At 36.7% G+C, this 21055-nt stretch overlaps 1 protein-coding gene across 2 annotated transcripts in view; it reads left to right on the forward strand.

Moving 5' to 3' along the window:
* The first annotated feature begins 1336 nt into the window (after positions 1 to 1336).
* dyl (transmembrane protein dusky-like) overlaps positions 1337 to 21055 on the forward strand; it is a 45969-nt gene continuing 26250 nt past the window's right edge. The window contains exons 1-2 of one of the 2 annotated variants that reach the window (XM_074101292.1): positions 1337 to 1508; positions 14479 to 14530. The gene's annotated coding sequence lies outside the window, so the exon portion shown is untranslated. Of the gene's footprint in view, positions 1509 to 1580; positions 1600 to 14478; positions 14531 to 21055 lie in introns of those variants that run through there. The other variant, XM_074101294.1, reaches the window with a different exon arrangement.

A 21055-nucleotide genomic window follows, 5' to 3' on the forward strand; every position in this document is an offset into this window, starting at 1 on the left:
AACCACACACAACTTAACCCCTAGTTAACGGAACCAAAATGATTGCAATTAGCTATAGCTATAGGAAGTATATTCTTAAGATAGTTAGATTCTACGTATAGCTAATCATTTGAGGTTTTGCGTGAAGATGGATGAACGGCCTTCATCTGTGCATTAACGTTATTTACTAATTATTTTGTTTTTATTGTATGTATAGCTTAGACTCTAAAATTCAGTGCTTTAGTTTTACTGTCATACTGTGTAATTTCATTGAATAAATAAATAGATAAAATTAACAAATAAAAATTTTCAGGGTTTTATAGTCTATAAGTAGTTTTTTTTAATCGGTTTTACTTTTTTGTTAAAATTTTTCTTTATTTTTCACTTTTTAGTGATTCGTAGCCAAATAACATCTCACAACGATTCCATGATAACACGGCTTAGTTACGTTGTTTTATAACAGAGTTCCGTTGCCTACCTTCAGCATTAGATCAGTTCGAAAGAATCATTAACTTAAAGCTTCTTCTTAGTCGCTTATCTAGGTATATTAATAATGATCGTTTATAGACGAGCGAGTATTACTTAGCTTTGACTAGTTCCATTGGTCATCTACGGTCTTCTTCATCAGCTCCAGTTTACCAAATGATACTTTCTGAATGTAAATGCTTATATTAATGCTAAAAATGTCAAAATCGCCATAGGTGTGCCTATAAAAATTGAGGTTTGCCCTCGATTTGCCTAGGATCCCATCATCAGATCTTGACTTGGTGACAATGGCACCACCTCAGAAGAGTACCCTTACCCTTTCGAATAAAAAAAATATTTTTGAAAATCGGTCCACAATTGACTGAGTAATCGGCTAACATACATAAAAAAATACAAACATTGGAACATAGAACCTCCTCCTTTTTTGAAGTCGGTTAAAAATAGCAAGTTAGCTTGGTTCGATGAATACTTATGACCTCACCATAAGGTATTCGACATTTTTCTGCTCTGAAAGTTAAAATGATGGCTCTAACTACAAAGTGCAGTTGCCCAGCTAACCATTTTATTCTTCAACAGGAACAAAGACACGTGAAGAATGCTAGCTTGAAATAAAGAGCACCGTATTAGCCTATATAGAAATCAATCATCAACACCAGTAGGTCTATCTAAATTAAGGCATTACACCAGAGATCAGAGACTCAACAAATGACTCGCTCATCAGAAATCTCTCTATTACAAAACCCGAGCCCACGCATCATTCGATGACATCAAAGGACTCCAAATCCACATCCGCACCGTCCGGGATGCATGCTCTGTGGGAGTAAAACTTTCACGCGTATAAAACGGATGTGCATGCGGCGCCCGCGACCAGTGCGCACACGTTGCGAGACGCGACGCGACGCGACCCGCGAAAACGAAAGTGACAGACTGTGACAGACGGTTGGCTGTGACATTGGATCAGTGATTGTGACAACTGGAGCAGTGATCGGTAGCCTGTGTTATCCTGAAACTGTTTCCTGTTCGGATCTGCCTGCACGCACAAGGTAGATTTGGATTAAATTAAATGGACTTATGTGGAGTGGAAGTGTGATTTATGTTAACGCAAATTTGATAATTTGGCACTTAAAAACAAAGGTATCTTAAAAGAAATAAGTAGCTATAAGACTATCCTAAAATGCTTAACTGTTCATTCATTTACACAGTCGATAATATTTTGAGAATAACTTCATCATCTATTAAGTATTAGTAAGCATTTCCTAAACACTTTCTCAATTATTATTGCTTGCTTCTCCTTTTTTGAATGAAATTATTTACAACTATCCGTAAAGCAAACGATGATTGTGTTGAAAGGAATAATATATGGATTTATTACTACTAAACTGTATCTAATAGAGTTATTGGTCGATAACACGACAATAACTTTGTTGTAACCATAAAGACCATCACACTTATCATAACTTACAGTACTTAAACTATCCCTATCTGATAAAATAACAACCAAGTAAACTCCATTACATTTTATTATCCGTAACGAATATCTATATCAGCGTAATTAAATGTCAAATCTCCGGGCTGTGTTGCTCGCTGAAGAAAGTTGCATAATTTCACTTTCACTTGCACCGACGAAAAATATCTTTCGCGCGGATATCGCGAATGTTTGAAACGCATTTGCATTTTGTGCTCACCGTTTTTTACTACGCAACTGTCGGCTTTTTTCGTGCTTCACTCGTAGTGGAAAATGGTTCTTGTGTTGTAGTCGCTAAGGGTAAGTTGTTAAAGTTTCCGTAAGCGGCATGTGTGGAACAGCCGGCGTGGAAAGTGGGTCAGGCGTCACACTACTCGCATTTTATAGTTTTACCTGCTGGCCTGCTGGGGTGGCTCTTGAAGCTTAGATATTTTATACAGAAATTAATATTAATATACATATGAGTTAGCAGTATAGAAAATACGAATAGACGGATGCAAGTGCTTCACGTGCTTCACGTGGTACGTGTTTCACACAAATACCAAGTTTTCCAAGAGATCAATTGTTTTACGCTCGATTTATCACCTACAATAACTGAATATGATGTGTTATGACTATGACAGCAGAGGAAAACAGAAAGGCCTAGGCAAACTTTTGATTATGCAGTTTCTTAAAGTTTGTTTATCCCACTAAACATACTTTTCAAAACCAGATTAAAGTGTGCATTCAAGCTTTAAAAATTGCTACCTGTATGAACAGGATATGATATACCAGGTATTAATTTCAAAGAATTTACACCACAATGAAATATCGTGGAATGTGCTTTTGACGTGAGGGTAGGTAGAGCAACTGCTTAGGATAGATAGAAAAAGGCGCTACGAGACGAGACATCACGAACACCCAGGAAATTAACAAAGAAAGTATAGGGGAGACCGAGGAAAGTTGTGGCAGAGGAGAGTTGTGACATCATCGATTTTTGGGAACTTATTTACTGCTAGCAAGCTCGCAACAGCACGTGTTCGATAACTCAAGACCTGAACTAAAAAACACTTGCTATTGCGAGCTCGCTAGCAGTTAAATAAGTTGTCACTACTCTCCTCTGTCACAACTGTCCTCGGTCTCCCCTATACTTTTCTTGGGTGTTCGTGATGTCTCGTCCGTAGCGCCTTTTTCTATCTGTCCTAAGCATTTGCTCTACCTACCCTAACGTCAATAGCACATTCCACACGAGTATAGGGCGCCTTAGCCATGCCCAGGGTGGCAATAATGCTAAATCCGCTTACGGTAGCATCATGCTATTTTAGCGATGTCCTTATCTCGACCGGATGTGGTAAGTGCAGCAGGCGCGGTACATTACTGGTGTCGCAACCGTCCCCGCTCGGGCTTCCCGTTCCATTGTCTGAATGCATTCGGGTTTTGTAAGCGAAGTGCGTCACGCACCGTGATCTGCCATCATCTGGGATTGTTTATATCTTGTGCAACTGCAACGCAATGCATCTTACAAAAGATGAGAATTTAAGGCGGATTAATCGATGGAAAATCTAAGACAACTTTTGAATGTATTGTCTTTTTATTAATAAAAGCAATTAATAAAATTAATGACTCGTACAAATTAAGCCATAAAATTTTTAATTACCTTCTTTGTAATGCTAGAAAAACGAAGTATACATATAATATGTTTCTATATTCATCTTCAGAAAATTAAAAGAACTGAATATAAAGGGAAGAAACAAGATGAAATACTTTTTTCATTGGTATTTATTTTGCTTTGGACAGATTCATAAACTGTAACCTTAAAAATGGACGCCAGGTGAAAAAAAAATCATGTATGTACCTAGTTCGGAAATTTAGTACAGTTGTTTGTAATTAAGCGGTTATACCTGACAAATATTTGCATTTTGTGCATATGGCTTTAACCAAATATAAATGAGTAAAAAGAAGTAGTTAATTTTTGCAGGAAGTTTAGATTAGTGGAATCGCCTATAACTTTAGAATGATTAATTTAATAAGTCTTTTACATTCGGATTAGTCGCAGGCACCCTGTATAATAGTAGAGGGAGGCAAATAAGCAAGCAGCCACCTGATGTTATTATAAGCGATCACCGCCACCCATGAGAACCATCAACCCCAAGAGAGTTATTCTTGGCCGGCCTATACTCAAAAGCTTAACGATAATCTCACAAAATAATCTTTTCAATTTCCTTAATGTCGCGACGGTGACGAATGAGAACCCTGTCTGAACATACAATATTTACGTTATAACAGTTGATTTCACTTTATGTGTTAAACTTGCTGCCTGGTGATGGATAAAGCCTTCAATGGATCAGCGAAGATCAATGTTATGATAATGTTGAAACGGTAATTTGAGAAAACCTCGCCCAACGAGAAAGTTAACGCGTTCGAGAATAAACTTAATCAAGGATTTATGACAAAGTATACGCCAAATAATTTGAATAAATTATTATTTTGTTTAATAGAACATGTTACTATCTCGTCAAGTGATTTTTATTATTTGTTTGATTATTATACTAACTTGATGTCATAGAACACACGTATATACGAGTATTTACTGGCTTTTGATCGCAACTTCGTTTGCGTTCCCCAGGAACATTACACTTTCCTGTGATTAAAAGTGGCCTCTGTTAAATTCGAATATATTATATAACTTTTCAATAGTGAAAAAATGTTCGCAATCGGTTCGGTTCAGCCTAGAGATTATTCTTTGAAAAAAAGTACGTATAGATGCAGTTAAACTTGTCTGCGGAACATTACATATTGTAATAACTAATAAATAATTTTATATAAACTAAGTCTTACGTGATTTAATTACATAGTTACGTGATAAAATTAAAAAAATACGAAATAATAAATTATGATACGTACTTCAGCGCAGTGGCGTAGCGTGGGTATCAGCCGCCCGGGGCGGAAGAAAATTTTGCCGTCCTGCTGTTAAGGTTTTTAAAAAATATAGTGTACAAGATGTCATTATTGTACCATTCATTATAAAAAGGGGATTCCCCGATTTCGTCGTAGTTTATATCGTTACCTTGGGGCTCAAACGGCGTAAAGCACAAAACACAACTTTTCAGGAGAATAAAAAAAACTGGAAAAAATAAATTTAAAAAATTATGGTTTTGTTGTTTCTAATGTTACATAAAAGTCTTCTATTGACACACACGCACACACATATAACACGTGTTTACGGAAGCCCTAAAAAAAAGGGGATATCCGGCAATTCTCTCCCAAGAAATGGCAGTTAGGTACATTTCTCTTAGAGATTCTTGTGCGTTTTCGGGTATAGTATCCATTTCCATCATATCCATTATCATTAGGTTCCAATCTACACTGACATGAGCATTCTCCTAATTTTCTCCCTGAAGACTGAAAAAGACATGTCAGTTCGCAACGGGGGAGGAAGATCGTTCCATATCTTAGAGGCACGGAAACGAAACTCCCTCTAAACCCCACGGACCTGTGTTTAGAGATGATAACTGTTGGCGTGCATGATCCGGACACCTCGGTCGCGACCCGCCCTAGGCCACGTAAACTTATCATACAAATATTGCGGTCGTTGTGTGTTTATTATTTATGCACTTGAGTCGTCGGGTGTAAATCCCTCCGGGCCGACATATTCAGTATTTGTCTCTCGTTCAGGTAAGGCGTAACGTGCGCGCGTCTAGGTACCCTAAAGCAAAATCTCATGCATGCATTTTGAACACGCTGAATATGTAGTTAGAATGACAATGCAAGAGACAATCAACAACAAGTAAAACATATTTATCAAAATAATTTAGAATACTCTCTTAAAGATATATCCATAGGCGGCATTTCTATGTAGTGGTGAGTATTCTAGTAGATCACTTCACATATAAATTTACGATTGTCACTGTGTAATGCGGCACTTTATTTATTTCTGCAAATTCCAAGTAGGACATTTATTAACGTTATTAAATCACGCGAGAAAGTAAACAACGGCATTCAAGCCGCTTCTGTTTTTATTTAGATAGCGGGCACTCGAAGCCTGTTCGAAAAAAATATTTTTATAGGTTCACTTTTACTGGGACTCGCTCGTTCATTAGCTTGAATACGTAATACGCATTACTTATTTTTGTCACTTTCTCTCTTCGAGTAATGCTGCTTGTGAGCTTGGAAGCGACATTCCGTGAAATAGTTCAGTTATGTTTTGATAGGCAAAGATACCACGAAACTTTAGATCACGTGTATTTATTCTTGCAAAGTAAATATAATTACGCAAAATTTTGAAAATATTGCTTTAGAAGTTTTGTAAAATTATAACTTTAGAACTAAGTAATATGTAGCTATTATTTTGTCTAAAAGCTTAATGTCTGACTATTATTCATTCCATAAAAATATAGATTTATTAAAAAATCATGCCTTTAGTAAGTTATCTAGCTAGATTAATTATAATAAGTCATAATGAAATTGAATAAAGTTTTGAATAATTTTTAAATGACAATTGGTTTTACAACATTGATATTCGTCATTTTGCATAATTTGCCTATTACTTTTTCACCTTAACGATATAAGTACTGAGGTCAAAACAAAGAGAAATTAATTAATTGGTTATTTATGTATACGAGAAGGCCTCATAGAACAACAAATCAGACATCAACCTTTACTGACACGCGAAAATAGTAATTAACTTCTAGACTTGCTAAAATACTTATCGATAACCTCCCGAGCATCATACTACTGTGCAAAGTAGATTTAATGTTTACGAAATATTTTAGAATGTAACGGAAACTTGTGGAGAAAGTGATATATAACATACTCATATGTTCAGTTTTAATTTCCGCTAAGACGATTTAAATCTTAAAAACTGACGCCGTATATTAGATTCCGCGGTCATAACGTTATGGAGGTTGTTAAAGATGAAGGTATAATAAAGGTATAATTATTATGAGAGTCATGCTTTTATACGCAGTAGAGCTTAACTTATTGCTTAATTACAAAATATTGACAACAGAAATTGAAACTTAAAATACGTCTGTCGATAATTGACATACATACAATATATTGCATACTTTAGTTATTGAATTGTAATAATCAAAACGTTTGTACCTAATAATAATTATATCGATCAGTTTTGATTTAGAATAGAATAGAAAGCTGCAAGTTGCTGGTGCTGGAGTGATCATAGAAATAAAATAACTGTCCATTGCAATCGAAAAATAAATAAAAGTAATATAACATGTTATTCTCATTAGAACTGGAAATCAGTGATTTCTAGTTATATCCATTTACTTGTGTTGTGAGGCCTTACTTACCGCGCTCGGACAAACGGAAAACTGAGTGATCCCACAAGGGCTACGTCTTTCCTTTTCAAGTAAAGATCTAAAAAAAAAAACTAACGCTGAAAGTGTTCTTTTAATGTACCTACCTAAAGTGGTTTAAGGCACAGGTTCCGCGCGAGCATGCTAGGCGTCGCCGTGCGAGTGGAAAGCGAGTCAGTGTGTCAGCGAGGAGCGCCGGCACTCCTTCATATCAATAACACCTGATTAACGCGCATACACCCTTCACAATTGATCCTATTGTTGTCAGACTCATGTTGGATATTCTTAACATAGTAATTGAGTAATATTAAAGAGCTCAAGAGGTGAGCAACCTTCTTTTTAATGATGCACGTATATAACACTGCAAACAATACAGAAATGGTAAGATAAATTTTATCGTGTGTAAGTACGTATTTTCTTTCAGAAGCGATGTTGTTAATTTTCGTACAATACAGTATTAGTAAAATAAATTTTATCGAACGTCGTGGGTTTCGCAAGTTTTTCGAAATTCATGTATTACATTTTTATTTTATATTTTTTTTATTCGACTGAATGGCGAACGAGCAAGTGGGTCTCCTGATGGTAAGAGATCACCAATCACCACCGCCCATAAGCATCTCTGCAACACCAGGGGTATTGCAGAAGCGTCACCCGTCACCAATAAAATGTTGTCCGTTTTCAACCACAATCGATGCAAAACCCAATTTTTGAGCAATTAACTTGATGACACACTTCTGGATGAAATTTGGGATGTTATCTAGTTATATCTGGAATAGGCTATTTTTTAACCCGATATTCCCGGGGAATCGAGATAAAATCTCGAAATTTCACCCAAGGGTTTGGAGTCATGAAATTAATAACACGGTACATTTTAATGATAACGTTAATAAAAATCACTGTGTAATTTTTGGGAATTCCCCTTATTATTTAGCAAAATCCCACAAGTTCGATTCAACTGCCCGTTTGAACGCACTTAACTAAAGCCGCGGGTAAACCTCTAGTCTATTTGTTAATTCATTAAGATATGTTTTTAACGCAAAATTGTTGCAATACATAAAATTTTAATGACATAAAAGATATAAACCACTGCAGCAAGAAACATAGTTATTCATAAATATTCATTCATTCCCATATAACATAACATCAAGAAACAGGATCAGGTAGTTTTAAATGATTTGGATTATCTGCTTCAGAGTGGTATTATATATAGGAAGCAGGTTAGTTAGTGCTCGGGTTCCGTCGCCACTGTCACCCATAAACAGCGGTTAATTGCATCCACGCATACTTACATTGAGCGCAAAAATATCGCCCTAAGTGAACCACGGATGTATTTACGATCATTGGGTGAAAACAAGTTAATTTTATCTCGGCCCTGCGAAGAAAATGACACGGTTCTCTTTAATAACATCAGTAGATTAATGCCGATCATGATCAACCTGATTGTTGGGCGAGATTCTGCAGTAAAGCTAATAATTTTCTCTTGTACTTAATGTTTATTTACACACGCATTATCCACCAATCAGTTGCGATCCTCCGTAAATGAGATCTCACCGCTGTCAAGCTGCAAGAGTTAAGTAATTTCACCAAAAGTTTTACGAGTATTGGAGTATCAAAGTTCAGAGGAACATAATTGTCTGTCACAGATTTCAACGTTTCCGTTTTGTAAAAGTAGAACCTTATATCCGATGCTCGATCTCGCCAAAACGATGAATAAGTTTATCTTAATTACTGCGTTGACAATAAGGTGTGAAATTAGTGTTGGAACAATCTGCGATTGCATCGCCCCGGTATTGTCTCGCGATGCTTGGAAGCAGAGCTTTCTTTTCTTTTCCTTGGGAAATAAGTCAAGTAATATCTTGTGAGTAAACACGGTCAAGTTAATTCCGTGCTATTCAACAGATGCTTCGCGAAATAGTTCCATTCCGCGCATACTTTGTTACTACACACAAAAGAGAGAGCGATAATCATATCATAATTCATAAAATGTCCTAGCACAAATTCTTTTTATATAGGATTTGTAATATGGTATCTGTATTTTTTTGTCGTTAAAAAATACAAAAAATATGGCAACTGTAGAACGATAAGGTGACATGTTTTATTAAGGTTTGTAGGGAGTTATTGTTTTTAGATCAGTCAAAAAGTGCTGTAGAAAGTAAATAGGCATGTACGTTTAGGTACTTTATTATTACATTACTAGCTACGGTTAAAACATTCTGTAAATGAATTTGTATTTCATATTTCTTTCACTTTCGACTTAATCTTTGAAATTTATCAAATATTGATTTTGCGAAAGTGTCCTAAAAATATGAAGGTGACGTAACAATTTATTTGTCGTGTCATGAAGCTCAAGGAATGCGGTTATGCGAACCATGGTCAACTTTCCACAGATGATTGTTTTGATCAGCTCGACATACCCTGAGGCGCCGATATCATACCTATTTAACTTTAATCGATTTCTTATAATAAATCTAACAGCTATGCATCGTAGGTATCGACGAAATGCGAGATCAAATTACTATAATCGATATCCATTAATTTCAATTTACGCGTCTGTATAATTTGTATCGAAACTTGTAATGATTATAACTATAGTACGAGGCCCTTAAGCCGTCGTGATGTGACAGTCATCTGTTTTGGAAACCATGCGCACTGCCATAACAAGAGAAAGTGTCCCTGTATATCACTCTAACTACGTTATTTGTAAGTGATAAAGAGATTGTTTCATGTGTGGTAAACAAGGTGCGCCCGCATGCTGCACCCGCGCCGCTGTCTCCGCCTGTAACGATCCGATAGTGCCCTCATGAGCTTCCAATCACGCCGTCGGGAAAATTAAACGATTTCACTTTTGTTGCACTCGTCTTGTCTATCAACGATACTTGAAAGTTACACACAAAACAAGTTAAGAAACGACGCCGTTTGAGAACTTATTCCCAAGTAGGTCTGACCAGTAGATCAAGCTCGACGTACGCCATCACTCACGAATGTACCCACATTCTAAGTGCCTACAAAATGTTTTGTGGAAACTACATCTGAAGTAAGCTAAGGTACTAAAGAGAAACGTTTATTGCCGTAATTGCTCTAATTGGGTATTGCAAACTTTGAATCAAAACCAAAGCGCTATAGCTGTGTGCTTGGTGTGTAATTGATTTCATTTTGCCGTTGCTAATTATGACTTGGACGTACTCATAGGTAGCGCAGTTATTATGCAAACTTCTCCAAAATACCAGCACTTAATAGCAACCCAAGCATTGTCTTTAAAATTACTCAAAAAGAAACAGAAAGTACTAATTAGACAAAAACGTATTGTGGACAATCGCGCGTGTGTGTGAATTTTACGAATATTTTAACTTGAGATTGGAGAAAGTATTTTAAATTATTGTGAGCCAATTATGATGCGAAGTTTTGTGTCACGGTATATGGGTTTGCTTCGCAGCAGAACGATAGTTTAGTAATTACGCTGGTCTGCAAGCGAGACTGCATAGCGAGAGCGAGGCTGCTCGATGAACGAGATGAGAATACATTTTAATACACATTAACTAAAAAAAGAAAAAACTAATCTTCAAGCAAGAACGTGTTTCGTTTGTTTCTGCATTAGACATAAGTACTTATTTTAACTTGAATTTGTACAAATCGAATATACATATTATATGCTTATATTATATTAAATGTATACTGGTACCTATCATGTGTGGACTAATATTATAAATGTGAAAGTAACTGCAATATCTGTCTGTCTATTTGTCTTACAGCATATTTTTTATAAAATTTGACAAGGAGATGATTTCTGTTTTGAGAAATAAATTTGCTACTTTCTATCCGGGAAAAAGGCAGATTTACTCATGGATAGCGAATCCCCCACAAACAAAGTCGCGGGCTAGTAACTTATAAAAGTAATAGAAACACTTCACTTCCATCAGGCATGCATGACTGTCCCTCAGTTATCATACTTTACGTCCACGAGACCAGTTTTGAGCGAGGCGACAGCGTGCAGCAGTTTATAAAGAGGTGTCAAGTAGTTAAGATATCAGAAATCGCTTATATCTGGTTTAAATGCCGTAGTAAAGTTATTTGACTTATCAGCTTAAATCGCTCTCAATGCGGTCTGATGCTTGTATAACCAGTTAGCGTGGATACGTAGGGCTTGCTTATCCGAACTAGTGCATTATTTATGTATACGATTTCTCGCAGATCGTCTCTAGATTTCACTACTTTCATCTCGCATTACGAGTGTACATGAACCACGTCCATGCATCGAGCAGCTCGCATTCTTACATTCATTTAATCAGCACTTAATTGTAGGTTTCTGGTATCATTCTATTAACATTCAAGGCTAGTTAAGTCTGCCCTAGAATTCGACATCGCTTGGTTATAGCTCCATTACTTGCAATACTAGCGTTACTGCACATAATGTGCGGCAACACATGCTGAGTGGAGACCCTTTTTGGTATCCTGCCGTGTCACCAAGTAACATAGTTTTAGTGCTAGTTCTAGCCTTAGTTTTAGGTGGTACTTTTGGAGCCAAAATAAACCTTTCTTTCTTTCTTTCAATGAACTGCATAATTGACTTATTTTTGAAAGGGAAGTCAAACATGCCGTCAGCCACGCGATCGATATTTGCTTGATTTACGGTTACGGCCGAAGCATTTAAGAAGATTTCAGTTGGTTCTGGTAGGATATTGAACAGAATATTAACAATTATGAAGTTTGAAAAATCAGAATAAGAGAGTAGTAGATAGTGATGTTCTCAGATAGAGTCTGAGAAAAAGAAGCGAGTAATGTTATTTAGCCAAACAAATGCTAAGATGTTGAGATTAGACGCTACTTGCAGTAAAATTTTCGTTATCTCAAAAACTTTCGCTTGTAGTTTCCGCAATTAAACGTAGCGCTGGCACAGGTAGCCTTATCAGGAAAACGCATTGTCTGGTAGCCTCATTGTTCCAAGGACGATTTCACTATTCACAATGCGACACTTTTGTCGCATTACAACGGTTACTTCATATAACTTATCTGTTATGACACATCGCCGTGAATAACTTACGAAACAATAGCAGTCGTCACTTGTGGCGACAGATTAAGTTTTATAATCTTTTTGACAAGTCTAGATTACGTGAGTAGGAAGTCTGGAACGTATCACCCGGATGTGTCGCATTAGTCCAAAACCATACGCAAATCATCATCCCAGCCTATATACGTCCCACTGCTGGGCACAGGCCTCCTCTCAGAACAAGAGGGCTTGGGTCATAGTTCCCACGCGGGCCCAGTGCGGATTGGGAACTTCGCACGGACCATTGTATCGCTTCGCAGGTTTGTGCAGGTTTCCTCACGATGTTTTCCTTCATCGCAAAGCTCGTGGTAAATTTCAAATGTAATTCAGCACATGAATTTCGAAAAACTCAGAGGTGCGAGCCGGGGTTTCGAACCCACGACCTTCTCTGCTTGAGAGGCGATAGGTCAAACCACTAGGCCACCACGACTTCCATATTTGCCATACGCAAGTGCTTAGCTACAAATAATCTCATTTTTTAAAAGCCTATAAACATATATAGAATGGAGTTCCATAACCTCCTGAAGCCCACGTCAAATTTAGATAATTAGAATTTGAAACTTAGGGGCTGTTTCACCACCCATTGATTAAGTTTAACTGACGGATAAATGTAATGCCGTCTCCATCTATTCAAACAAAACAAACAGAGACGGCATCACATTTATCCGTCGGGTGCGCCAAAGTTGGCATAATTTTTCAACCCCGATTATTGGAGTTTCTCGATGAGGGCTACGGTATAGATGTCGCTAGCGTCACTGCTTAAGTGGCTAAATAAAAAACAAACAAGCTGAGATATGTGGTGCATAGGCGAAATTCGTGTCTGTACCGTTGACCAGCAGTGGTGTAGCGGTATAGCACGCGATACGGAATACGGGTTCGATTCCCAGTGCTGGTCTTATTTTTCTGGTTTTTCTGTGCATCTATATTTCAGTTTGTATTTTCAATTTAGGTTTAATGTTTAGGTTGGATGACCATAAAAGTAAAAATTTGGAATTGAAATAAAAAATACAAAAAGATTCCAAAAAACCAAACTTAAATATTGCTGTTTATTTCTTCGACGTATTATTATTATAAATCATCATACTCGTAAATAGAAAATAGGTATGGATAGGTTCGAACGATGACCCTAATAAAAATAAACTGATACCAGAAAAATGGGTGAGGTTAGGTTAGAACCGCGACCCCAACAAAAAAAAACGCTGCCAGACAAGTAGGTTCGGTTAGATTAGAACTGCGACCCCAACAAAAATAAATCGCTACCAGGAAATTAGGTTAGGTTAGGTTAGAACTGCGACCGCAACAAAAATAAATTTCATTCAGAAAGTATGAAATAATAATAGTTTTGCCAAATAAACTATCTATTAAATAATAATTCCAGAAATTAAAAATCGGTGATTTAAAAATACTCATTTTAATCATTCGGGGTAATGTAATAAATATTCGATGAAATGAAAAAATAGGAAACGTTGACTTTTAACTGATATTCGATTAAAATGTTGTCGACATTTCAAGGGTAAACCGTTTAAATCGTTCACCACAGCTACATTTGTGCGACACATAATATGCATGCAGGACCCATCCTCCTCCTCTTGCACTTCAAACTATATAATTATGGCATACAGGTCCAATTGTCACAAGCACCACAAAAACACGCATTTAAATCTATGTAGGTACTACTATGGTTACTTTGCCAAGCAAAATGAATGCCGTATTAACCAGTAAACATTTGAAGAAACTCTAAAGTAAATTAGTGGATCTCCACAAATTGAAGCCTGAATCAAACAATGAAATTGAACATAGAAAGATTAGTTTACTCTGAATAATTACTAGTTAAAAAAAACTTTTTATGACTATTGACTTTTATATTAATTTACGCACCAAAGAAAAATTAGAACAAGGAAAATCATTGACAAGGTAGTCGAACATAAGTGGATGAATAAAATTTTGGCGCTGGTCAGAGTGGGCTCGCAGCCAATAAGCCGTAGGTATTGTTTTCAATACCTGACACCGTGTGGACAATGCCGCAGAAATGAGGACGATGCTGTTTTGTTTTATTCATGGTCGGTAGAAAAGAGGGAGAGTAGGTTGCGCCGAGTACAACTGATCGTTTCGTAGGTAGTTAGTAATTATTTCAATAATTTTAATAATTTTTGAGTGTATTTTTAGTTACGATGTAACATTTTATATTAATAAAAACGTTTTTGTTTCAGGTTTTCGAGCTCACAGCAATCACAAATATATGCCGCGAAGATAATCAAACTTGTAAGTTGTAATCGCTCCACTAGATCTGTATATAAGTAAACTAAATGCTCATAAATAATCAATGCACTTAGAAAGCGAACCGGTCGTATCAATAGCAAATTAGTGAAAACTCAGTGCAAAGCGACATAAGTTAATATTTTAATACATTACGCAACACATTCTATTTCTAACATATAACGTTGTGTAAGTCTTCGAGAAACGGAAGCCAACCATTAGTTTGATATACCTGGTTTGTTCGGGTAATTATTTCTCACCGAAATGTGTATCGGCTTTCTCCGAGTATCTGCGAGTGCGATTACGCAACGCGCGCAGTGAAAGTACCGAAGGACCATGACCTTACTGCAGCCGCCGCTTTGTTTGTACGCGCACTCATCAGGTTTAGTTGCAACCCGTTTTGTGGGTGCGGAACTTTTAATACCCCGTAACGGCCACTTAATAGCTGAAACGCCATTCATGCCAATTTCCGTGGAGATTTTCTTTAGGTGCGGCGTGGGATTCTTTAAATAAACAAATTTACTTATGATTTCTAACGATATTTTTGTGTGTGATGTTCTTATTTCAAATGAGAAACAAAGTATGTCTCAGAGTATTAATATGAAATAGTTTAAGTCTTGAAAGTTTCGAGTAAACATTTAATATAAAAGATGGTTTAAAAATATTTCAACAGGTGAGTTTGACTGAACATAAATATGTAGATGTAACAGTTTTCAGATTTTTCAAATTGCGGTTGACGAATGTCTCCATACATTTGTCAATATTCAAAGTGTACGGCGCATATGGCGTGACTAGGCTAAATTTTGAATAAAAAATTGCGATGTAAAACCTTTACAGGATTTTTGATTAAAGTAACCCAGCCATCTGCTTAAATTTTCTGAATCGATTTTAAAACTCCTCTTATTTGAATTCACATCTAATTATTTATTGATGCTTTTTAGTTTACAAACCTTACCAGTTTTCTCAAATTGTAATTCCCTGCTTTTGGGTACTATCTTCCCAAGCTTCTTCAATCAAATGTTCAAGTACAATAATGATCCGTACATTGAACTCGGACACAATTACAGCGATGCATTCCATCTCCGAATTTGATGGATAGCTGGATACCTACCAATTTCGGGGCGTGCAGGCATCCATTGAGGTTTACTCAATCGGAAGAATTAGGAGTGAAAGCAGCGGCCCTCAGTGTTTGATGTCAGGATGAGTCAGAAAGATCGGTGTCATCGTCCTTAAATCGGCATCCGCATTGTTGTAACACATGGCAGGTGCAGGGTTATCAATTAATGTAATAAAGCATAACTCCTTATTTTTATTGAACTGCATGGTCAAACGGTCGTGTTATAAGTTTGTTGGTCTGTCTATAAAGGTAATTGGGGTGCATACAAAATTGATATGATACCGGGTGAGGCCTGTAATATGAGCAAATAATTAAAACATAGATCATACGATTAGTTCAGCGATTTTTAAAAATATTTAGTTTTTTAATTTTTATTACACTTAAGTTTATTCTAAGAAGCAATGTAAAGCAAAATGCTTGATGTTTGTAGCGTGACAGACGACGTCAGTTGTGTTCTAGGATGCCGTACATTGATAGCAGTATTTAATTTGTATGAAAAAAGGAAGATTCAAAGACTCCATTGTTTTTAAAAGTCGCTGAAGTAATGATGTTCAGTTTGATGAGGAGGGTCTATGTTTTAAATTTTTGCTCGTATTACAGGCCACACCCGGTATACTGAGCAGCAAAAAATCTGGCCCTCAAATATATGCAGTAATAGGAAGGTTTGTATGTAGAGTGGGCCAAATTTTGTGCCGCTGAGTATATATCTGCATCATAAATGTAACAATGTTATTTGTAACTATATACTTTGTTGGTATCACGAATGAACTATAATTATGTTAATCAACTGTAATTAGAGATATATGTTTGGTTATCTTATCTACTTATTCTAAATAACATCTTCCATGCTATATAAATAAACTAGCTATCGCCCGCGTCTCGGTCCGCGTAGAAGTATGAAAAATAGTTTACGTCCTTCTCAGACCTACCGAATATACACAAAAAATTTCATAAAAATCGGTCAAGCCGTTTCGGTGGAGTTTGGCCACAAACATTGTGACACGAGAATTTTATATATTAGAAAGATGAAAACTTCTAATTAACGTCTCTAATCGTAATTGCGGCACTTGTGATATTAATTCAAGTAGGTAAATTGCATTTTATGACTTTAAATTCCAAGTTTTTGTTTTTCAAGTAGCAGGGGAGTGGATCACTTCATTATTTGCAAAGAGGTAAGAGCGATAGTATTTTGCTAAACAATACCTAATTTATGGACAACATCCTACGCTTTAGCCCTTTAAAAATATATTAGGATTACGCCATAAAACAGTCAGTAGAAAAAATAACTAAAACTTTATATACCTACTTTGCAAAAATAATTGTTGCCATGGTCAAGCATTTTACACTGAAAGGAAGAAAGTAGACAGGAAGAAAATGAATTAACGCCCTACTCTACTGGATTACGAATAAATATTGTTATGTTGGCAACCCTGAAGAGTACGAGTGCATCAATTATCTCACGATGTTGCGCAACGCGGGAGCGACGCCCTCGTCCTTGAGACTAAGACTTTCTCTTCCGCCGCAGGCGCAGCCGCCTATGAAGCCTTGGTATCGGAGGGTCATGACATGAGGCGGGAACAATGGTCAGCCTATGCCCATGCTTTTACGGTCTTGGGATTTTGGTACATTTATAGGGTTAAAACCTAAAATTCCTAAAAGTGGCTCCGAAGCGGTAACGTTTCGTGTGCTCTGCCTACCCCATTTGGGAATACGGGCGTGATGTTTGTGTGATGTTTTTGTATAGGGTTATCTGTTTATTTAATCGAAAGCACTCAATTACTCGTATTAAATATTTTTCAAGTTACTTAGGTACCTATTAGATATTAGGTGGGCCAAAATTATTTTTGAGGCCTGTAAGTACACCCGTTGGATACTTTAACGTATATTTTTTTAGTTATTCGGATATTGTTTGTTTTTTTTGTGCATTTTTTTTCTCCAAAATCCTGGAATTCGATCTAGTGGCTTATACGTGCTAAGCCGCGGGTAAAAGTTAGTTTGTCATGAACGCTAGCGAATTTGCGAAAGCCCGTGTGAGTAACGGATTCACACGTTCGCATTATCCATGCACGAGCCGCTTGGCGCCGGCGCACTGGGTCAACGGCGCAAACGCATGGATTTTGAGCGGACAAATATTTACGTAGTCATTTGGGTGTTTAATTGGTTTTAAAAAGTTCAAACGATCGTTATTTATTCTCTTTTTTTGTGGATTGACACATATATTTACAATCTACGTACCCAATTAACACGTTGATGGCCAAGTCGAGGACGTTACTAAACATCACAGGTAAAAAAAAAAACATAATAATTGAAACGTTTTTATCTCGTTTACATATTATACTGATGTGTGGATATCACAGTTAGTTATATTCATTTACAGAGTATGTATCAATTTATGAATTTCATAAAAAAATATGAAACTGTTCATTTTTAAAGTCGGCTAATAAGATATATTGATCGTGTGGTCGTGTGATATGTTTATGTCAATAGAAATTAACACCAGAACATCATAGTAAAATTTTAATTTGGATAATTCCGCTTTACAAAATAACCGCAACATCAAATATTACTTGAAATATTGCAAAAATAAAAGTTGTTGAAATAACATGTATTTATTTTTATCATGAAAACATTATCCAAATTACATATCAATTATTTAGTTCATTGCTATGTCAAACTATTTTTCTTAATTTTATGGCAAAACCTTTTTTTTTTAATTGGCCATTTATTTCGGAAATGGCTGCAACGATTTTAATGAAATCTACTATGTAAGCGTTATTATGGACCAACAATCTATTTAGCTCTTATCTCGGTAAAAGACGTGTTTCAGAGTTTTGAACCAACCGAAGATTTTGTAGAGCAAAGACGTTGAAGTCTTTTCTATGAACGCGTTAATTTATTAATTACTTACTCCTGTCCTTATCAGATATTTTAAGGCACTATTTTGGCTCCGGTATTTGATCTCATTGGATCGATTGAACATCGGAATGTTTAATTTCGTGATCATTTGTAGGTATCATTGACCTGTATTTGTACCTGTGGTTGACGTAGAACAATCTAATTTCATCTCTGGGTTTGATATGTCACTCTGCTGGGTATTGGTCTCCTCCCACAATAAGGAAGCTTGTACCTCAAAATCGATACCTAATTAGAATACGAACATTATTAAAAGGGTCAATTTTGTACTGATTTTTCAAAGTAGTGACGATAATTTATTATATAGAATATAAATAAATATCATGGGACACTTGAGACCAATATTGACCTAGTCCCAAACTAAACAAAGCCTTTACTATGAATATTAGACAACAGATGCAGGTGGTAGGACCTTGTGCAAGGTCCGCCCGGATTGCTACCACCATCTTGCTCGCTAATCCTGCCGTGAAGCAGCAGTGCTTGCACTGTTGTGTTTCGGCGTGGAGAGTAAGACAGCCGGTGAAATTACTGGCACGTGAGGTATCCCATCTTAGGCCTCTAGGTTGGCAACGCATCTGCAATCCCCCTGATGTTGCAGGTGTCTATGGGCGGTGGTAATCTCTTACCATCAGGAGACCCACTTGCTCGTTTGCCATCCAGCCGAATAAAAAAAAAAGATTAACATACGTAGTTAATTAAATACATATTAAACATGCAAGAACCGAGAACTAACATTCATATTATCCATACAAATATCTGCCCCGGCCGGGAATCGAACCCGGGACCTCAAGCTTCGTAGTCAGGTTCTCTTATCACTTGGCCATCCGGTCGTCTATGTATGTGTATATGTATACTTACGTCCAAACAAAATCCCAACAAAAACATGTTGGCCATTTCGTAAAAAACATACCAACTCCCTATTGAGATAATTTGTCTGCTCAAAATTTCATATACAGTCAAGCCTAGGACGTGTGTGTAAGAAAACTAGTGATTTTAACTAAAATCTAGCGATTTGGCTAAATATCGAAAATACAAACTGAAATATAGATGCATAGAAAAACCAGAAAAATAAGACCAGCGCTGGGTATCGAACCCAGGTCCTCGGCATTCCGTGCCACGTGCTATACCACTACACCACCACTAGACAAAACTGACTACTGCAAACACAACATCTAAAAAATTTGGAATTGAAATAAAAAATACAAAAAAAGATAAAAAAAAACAATCTTGATTTGTCTAAATTTTTCCATTCCACTCATTAGCCGTAGTAAATATATAATACTTCCAAGAAATACATCTATTTAAATTGTTTTACATTTTACATCACTAATACGTTTATGGCTTCGCTATAAAGTGCCGCAGGGCCTAGGGCCAGGTTATGTGACAGGTGTCGGTTATGGAGAAAAGTCCGAGTTTCTCCGCGGACGTCCGGCTGAGAATACGAGTTTAAGCGCCCCGCAACGCCCACTCCTGCACAGATTTAGAATCTAGTGAGATAAGTGAAGCTAAATAATCTAGTTGTCCGCAGGCATTATAGTGTTGATAATAACTAAGTTAGTCTGTAAGCGCAGGAAATTTATTGCTAAGCTGGATAGAGTTGGTTGGTTTTGGATTAAAATGGATTACATAGAAGTGTACGATACCGTTGAATAGCTTTACAGAATTCCTATTCCTACATCTAGAAACTTATTTCGTCACGCAGTCGCTGTAAAACTGATCACATTTTTAGCTATACTGGGAATGATATATTTCTGAGTTGCGAAATAAGTATTACTCAAAGTTGCTTGGTGTCGAAAATTAATGAAACACAAGATATCTATTTTACTATTGTTATTTTCTGTTTGAATTATTCTTGTTCTATTTTGTTATCTACTAATTCTTTTTAAAATAAAATGAACTCTGGCCTTTGTTATCTATCATCACAAGCGCTGCACCCTAGTCGCTTCTACGGCAGCTTTATGTAAATGAGGCAATTTTCTTGCAAAACTGGGCCAATTTCTTCGTGATACAGAAGCTGGCCTTTGCGTCTGACATCGGCTGATTGCATCCGAGTTAATTTAACAGGTAGTGGCAGCGGCCGGTCCGATGAGCCAGCTTGGACTACGATACTGGGTCATTTAGACGTTTAAAGCCTGCTTCATCTGCAGCGAATACGTTGCGATAGCTTTTCCAGTTTTATGAGGATTGGGGCTCGTGGATTCAGTACGTGGCCGTAGAATTTTAACTTTTGTGTGTAAATTAAACATACCTACGTATATACTTCACGTCAATGCATTTGCCGTTAACTCTTCGTCCGATATAACCAGTCGCCGGTTGTTTCAATTAACTTCCGTGAAAATCATTCCAATAATTGTAAAAATCTGTACTTTACAAAACTACATGCTCGAATAAAATTTTCACTGACTTGATAAAATTAATAACAGCTATATTTTTTTTAGTCGACCTACTCGTATTTAGACGACCGGATGGTCAATCGGTTAGAGAACCTGACTGCGAAGCTT

This window comes from Choristoneura fumiferana, chromosome 18, assembly GCF_025370935.1.
Source record: "Choristoneura fumiferana chromosome 18, NRCan_CFum_1, whole genome shotgun sequence".
Taxonomy (NCBI): domain Eukaryota; kingdom Metazoa; phylum Arthropoda; class Insecta; order Lepidoptera; family Tortricidae; genus Choristoneura; species Choristoneura fumiferana.